Source organism: Ipomoea nil, unplaced genomic scaffold (assembly GCF_001879475.1).
Source record: "Ipomoea nil cultivar Tokyo-kokei standard unplaced genomic scaffold, Asagao_1.1 scaffold2036, whole genome shotgun sequence".
NCBI lineage: Eukaryota > Viridiplantae > Streptophyta > Magnoliopsida > Solanales > Convolvulaceae > Ipomoea > Ipomoea nil.
The window spans coordinates 731,406-737,147 of record NW_017618464.1 but is presented as its reverse complement, the minus strand read 5'-3'; positions in this window follow the sequence as shown (position 1 = coordinate 737,147).

Sequence of the window (5,742 nt, the reverse complement as noted above, 5' to 3'; positions counted from 1 at the left end):
CACACGATAATGCAATTAGGCCACTGAACCTAAAAAACCAACAATTAGGTCCCTAAACTAACCAATTTCAAACAATTCTTTCAATTTATAGGTTTCCAACAAGTTAACAGGTCATCCTTCCTAATTAATTATTTTTTTAAAAATAAAATTTTAAAATTAATTATTTAAATAATTAAAAAAAAAAACAGAATTCAGCCGATCTGTTTTTTTTAAAAAAAAAAATTAATAATTAATTTTTAAATTTTATTTTTTAAAAAATAATTAATTTGAAGGATGACCTGTTGACTTGTTGGAGACCTTCAAATTGGAAGAATTGTTAGGAATTGATAAGTTTAGGGACTCAATTGTTAGTTTTTTTAGTTCAGTGGCCTAATTGTATTATCATGTGCAGTTCGATGGCCTATTTGACCCTTATTCCTTATTTTTATGAAAAAATTTGATTTGATAATCTTGCATTGATATAAGCCAAGATACCGAATGATATATTGATAAATTCTGAAATACTAATTTAAAAATACGCATTGGGCATAAGACTATTCGCGCAATGCACGTGTGGTAATTACTAGTTATATATATGTGTGTGTGTGTGTGTGTGTGTGTGTGTGTGTGTGTGGGAAAATTCAAGTGAGAACATGTTAGATAAAAAAAAGTGATTATTGATCTGATCCACTTATTTCAATTAAAATAAGGGAAAAGAGGCGGGATGAATTTTATAAATATTACAAACTTAAAAGTAAACAATAAGAATTAATTTCAAAAATGGTCATTTGACTATCGACATTTATCAATTTTTATCTTCAATTTTAAATTTGACATAAGTGGTCCTTGATTATTTATTTTGTTACAAAATTGGTCCTATAATTAAATATTCATTTAGTAAGCGTTAAATTTAAGGGGTAAAAATATAAAAATTGACTTGTTACTGAGATGGACAAATTTGATTCAAAAACTTCATACACTAGATTCATCATTGGTGAAATGTGAAGAACAAGTTGATGCAAGTCAATTTTGATCAAGCTACTGATAACTCTCTACTCTAAATTTGAGGTGATTATATCATTTGTTTCAACACCCTTAAATATGCAAATCTGAAAAGGTGATTCTGCTAGCTAATTTTTACATTCTTATCCTTAATTTTAACGCTTATAAACGAATATTTCATCGGATTACCGAATCTAGAACAAAATCAATAGTCAGGGATCAATTATGATCAAATTGAAAGTCAATGATAAAAAATTGTAAAGGTTAATTGTCAATGGACCATTTCTAAATTTAACTTTTTACAATAATTATAAAAATCGACCATTTTTTTTTACTAAAACCATCAACCATTGATAGATTAGAACTATAATGGACGGCTATGATCAATCCTCACTTTCTACAAAATGACCTTGTTTATTCTCAGCAACCCTCAACCGTTAGTATGCCCAAATGAATAGATCATATCAATTTTCACTTTTTAATTGAGAGTTTATTCTCATATGTGAACTCACACCTAGCTACGAGCATGCGAACTTTAAAGTGCACCACACAAAGATATAAAGTACATTTTATATTAAGATACTTACAGCTATAATTCAAAAGTAAACTTAATAAATTATAAAAGTATACAACACAAACTCTTAAATAGTTAAATATGTAAAGAGTTAATACCCAAAATCGTCCTCGATTATAGTGGTTTTTCTCAATTTCGTCCTAAACGACTTTGGTGACCTAATATCGTCCCAGACTTTTGTGTTTCGCTCAATTTAGTCCCAGATTTTTGAGTTTTTGCTCAATTTAGTCCCTCATTTGTTATTCTGTCCATTTGGTGTTAAATAAATAGACAATTCAGTAATTTTAATATTGGCATCTCTTTACTCATAGACATGTGAACTGCGAAATCCCTTTTTGTTTTACGAATTACTCCTAAAACTGCGAATATAAAATTTGATTTGCAGGTCCGGGAGTAAATCTGTGTGTAATTCGTACAAGAAAGAGGAATTTCGCACTTCACAAGTTGAAAGTAAAGAGAGATCAATATTGACATTACTGAATTGTCCCTTAATTTAACACTAATTTGACGGAATAACAAATGGAGGACTAAATTGAGCGAAACACAAAACTCTGGGACGATATTAGGTCACCAAAGTCATTTAGGACGAAATTGAGAAAAACCACTATAGTCGAAGACGATTTTGGGTATTAACTCAATATGTAAAATATAATCAATAATCAAAAGTGAAACACACACTTTTTAAAAATACACAATATAATTGTTATAAGTGTACAAATTCACATGTTCTCACCTAGACGGCTAGACATGAGTCCATACAATGGCATCGTCCACTTTTAGCTGAAGCCAACATTTTTTCCTTTCTAATAGAGTTATTTTCATCTTTTTCTTAACTCCCGCCATCATCATAAACTTGCTAAAATAAATAATACTTTATAAGAAATATTCTTTTATATAAACTTATGTCATTTTTTCAAAAAAAAAAAAAAAAAAAGGAATTAAATTTTAAAAAATTATTTTACGACTTTCAATCAAATAGAAAATACAATTGTTTGACTTCCAAGTTCCAACAAAACATCCATAAATGATTTATTTTTTTTAGAAAATCATTTTTAAAAAGTATTTTCCAATTTTTGTGAGTTTCTAAACCACCTAAACGAACCTTTAATTGCTTAGCCAACTCAATGACAAGTAAATATTAAAGAAGTTTGAATTTGCTTAAATAAGATTTCTAATTTGAACTTTTTAAAGAAATCCAACAATTGATAAGCTAGTATGTACTCTAATTATTTATGTTTGACATAGATATCTGGATGTTAAATCAAAGTAAAATTATTATGGTTAGTTTTAGTATGGTATGGGCTTAAAGGTGTCTTCTACAATTAGGGTCTGATATATTATGGCTTGACACCCACCCCCACCCCACACCCCCCCCCCCCCCCCAAAAAAAAAAAAAAAGAAGTGAAGTTATGAATTATGATGGTTGCAAGTGTTGGCTTGTCTTCCAGTTTGCAATTAGCCAAATTAATGAGTCTTAGGTCAGCTAAATGTAAAATTGGATAGTTTTTGTTCTTTTTCACTTTCAAACACAATTAGAAATGAACAGATTGGTGCATGCATATATGCTTTTTATCACTTTCAATTCCATATTTTCTATCTTCATACTTTAGCCTTTTTCTTCTTTGCTTAGATCATTGATAGATATCACCTAAGGATAAGGGATAATTGCACTTAGACCCCTGAGGTTTCTATTTGAAATATTATGAATATTAGATTTTTTTTTTCATTATTTTTAGAAACATCTATCTATTTTTTTAAGCAAAACAATTTATTCTTTCTAAAAGGATGAACCCCGACCTTAAGGGCCCTCACACCCCGGCCCGACAGAGCAGCTGGGAAGATAGCAAAACAATTTATTGATCAAACTGAATGAAAACGTACATTAGTCACACCAAAGGGATTTGGACAGGTTTCTTGTGCGCATCGGTATTTGACCATGTCTGTTGAGTCATTAAGTCACTGTGATTTACATGGGTTGTTATATAGTAGACCATGGTCCATAGTGCTATGTGGATCATGATTGTCAAATGAAACTATAATAGAATTAAAATGATACTTTAGTGTTGTTAAAATGAAACTAGTGTGTGTGAAAATGAAACTAAAAACAGAGCCCATTCAACAACGTATATTGTCAAATGAAACTGTAATATAATTAAAATGATACTTTAGTGTTGTTAAAACAAATGAACGTGGAGTATAATTAAAACAATGCTTTAGCATTATATTATTATAATTAAACTTGTGTGTAGAAAATAAAATTACAAAATAGAGCTCATACAATAATGTATATTGTCAATTGAAACTGCAGTAGAATTAAAACTATGGTATTGTTATAATGAAACTAGTGAGTGTGGAAAATGAAACTGAAAAACAGAACAACATTGTCAAATGAAACTAAAGTGTAATTAGAATGATACTTACTTTATAGACCACATTACTATATGGACCATGGTCCACAGTAAAATTTTGCCGATTTATATCCTCCCAAATACTCTGTCTGGGGCCGGGTGTGAAGGACTCTTGGGATTAGAGATTCAATCTCTTGGAAGAAGATAAGGTAAGACATCTTTTAAGGGTCAAATTAAAGGAACCCATATGGGCACAATGTCACCGCAATTAGAGAATTTAATGAACAAAGAATGGTGATATAATGTATGATTAAACACATTTATTATGAAGTTAATTATTGTATTAACTAGTTAACCACATTACATTAAAATATATGTCATTTAATGACGGCAATTTAAGGGGCATTACGTTTACACGTATTATGTAGTTTTGTTGATTTGTTACATACTCCCCTCCGTGTATGTATAACATAACTTTTGAATGGTTAGAGTGAAGAAGGGGCATAGTGTAAATTTTGAAATAATAAAGGGTCTAAGTGTTACTATCAGAAACCTCAAGGATCCAAGTGATATTATCCCCAAAGATTGTGGCAACGTAGAGATAGGAAGAACAACTTTTTTCAAACGAATTTTATTTTTTAAATAGAATTTTTGAGTTTATGGACGCTTGAGAATTGGGAATTGTTTGTCACGATGTCTATATCAGAAATCTTTATATGAAGAGGTTATACAATTGACAATGATTTTGATGTCACAAATTAAAAAAGATAATGATTTTTACTTTATTAGAAACAATATATTTTGATAAAATATTATGTAGTTGCATTGGGAATATAAATTTTGAAAAAGATTAATAAATAATAAGTCTTCGAATTATATATATAATTGCAATTAGACCATCCAACTCAAAAAGGTTACAATTAGATCCATAAACAACGCAAAATCATGTCATAAATTAAAAATGATCTGTTTACGACTCATTCTCGATCTGTTGACATAGTGGTTATATTATTAAAAGAACAAACAAACAAAATTAATTTTCTTTAAATTTATTTTAAACTTCTTCATTTCCGGCCGGAAGACAAAGAGATTTCTTTGAGAGTTTTTATGTGCAAATTAAATTCACATAAACACATGCAAATTGAATGAGTTTATGTGAATCTGCACGCCGAAAATTTCGACCACTTCCCAACCACATTAGATAATAATTGAAATAAGTTTTAAGAAACTTTAAATTTCATCGCTCTTTTAGGTAGTTAAAAAAGCGGTCAGAAATTTTAATTTATAATTTTCTTGTCTAAAAAGGTTAAGTTTAATGATATATACACTAACTTATACCAATCTCACATTGAAATTTAAGCAACAAATGGATATTTTAAATATGTCGTCAAATTAATAAATACGAATTGAATAGAAAACATAACTTAATATTATTTCTTAATCAAAACAATAATAGATAATTATATTGCATACAATATTTTAATTGTAGTCCAATATTCCATTATGATATTTTGGAATATACTGATTAATTCTTCAAATTTTGAACCCAATGAAACCTACCTCCATTATGTATAAGGGGTGCATGAAAGCCATGAATCATGCATGCATGGGATTCCCTAAAGCTAATTGGGGATTTGGATCTTTAATGGCCACTCCTTCATGCTTTATTGGCCACTAGCATGCCGGCCTGTGAACCAAATCTATAGTGCGGCATTTCTTTTTTCAATTCCACATTGCAACAACTTCGAATCATTTCATTTTCCTATTTTCTTTAAGGAATAAGGGTCAAATATGCCACTGAACTGCACACAAGAATGCAATTAGGCCACTGAACCTAAA